This window comes from Condylura cristata, unplaced genomic scaffold, assembly GCF_000260355.1.
Source record: "Condylura cristata isolate star-nosed mole 26May11 unplaced genomic scaffold, ConCri1.0 scaffold00015, whole genome shotgun sequence".
NCBI lineage: Eukaryota > Metazoa > Chordata > Mammalia > Eulipotyphla > Talpidae > Condylura > Condylura cristata.
The window spans coordinates 16,960,962-16,961,693 of NW_004567116.1; the positions used below are offsets into that span (position 1 = coordinate 16,960,962).

A 732-nucleotide genomic window follows, 5' to 3' on the forward strand; every position below is an offset into this window, starting at 1 on the left:
AGCCGGCACTCATCTCCTTCCGAGGAAGGGAGGGAAGAGAGATCGGGCTGAGAGGCAGAGAAGGGTGGAGAAGGGCACTGGAAATGACCCGGGGGGAGGGGAGACTAGAGGAACAAGCCCCTCGCGAAGGTCCAGGCGATCCGGAGGTAAAGGACACTCGGGGCAGCGGCCCTCTTCCCCTTCAGCGCCTCGGTCCGGCGTGGCGCTCACCGTGCGCGCGCAGAGGCTGCCGAAGATCCCGAGTGGGCGGCTGAGGGGCAAGGGTGGCGGTGCGTTCCGGGCAGTGTCGTGCGCTCCGTGGGCGCAGGCCGCTTCGCCCAGTCCCCGCTGCACCGCGAGCCGCTGCTAGTGAGGCGGAGAGCCTGGAGCGGGAGGGACTTAGGCAGCCAGCCCTCTGGGGCGGAGAAGTAGCGGGCGGGGGCCTTCGCGGCCGCTCGGGCTGCCCGGCGCGAACGCCTGCAGAGCAGGGCCGGCCTGGCTCCGACCCACGCTGCCCAAGCCCCGGGCCGGGGTGGGGCGGCCGCTCGGCGGTGGTCAGAAGCGCCCCGCGAAGGCTGCAGGAGGGGCCCCTCCGGTTTAGGGTGTTGTCCACGCTAGGGTCCTTCAGGCAAAATCGCTTGACGTCCAAACGGGGACAATAGGTGTCAAGCAGCTGAATCTGAATCTGGCAACTGCCCGGTGAAAAACCCTTATTTGGGGGGGGTGGCGGGGGGAGGGCAAAGGTTTCTGCAA

At 68.6% G+C, this 732-nt stretch overlaps 1 protein-coding gene across 1 annotated transcript in view; it reads right to left on the reverse strand.

Annotated features, from left to right (window-relative positions):
- The window catches only part of CAPRIN1 (cell cycle associated protein 1), a 33,789-nt gene extending 33,348 nt beyond the window's left edge, over window positions 1-441 (reverse strand). The window contains exon 1 of the mRNA XM_004682935.2: window positions 211-441. The gene's annotated coding sequence lies outside the window, so the exon portion shown is untranslated. The remainder of the gene's footprint in view (window positions 1-210) is intronic.
- Between the last annotated feature and the right edge of the window lie 291 nt (window positions 442-732).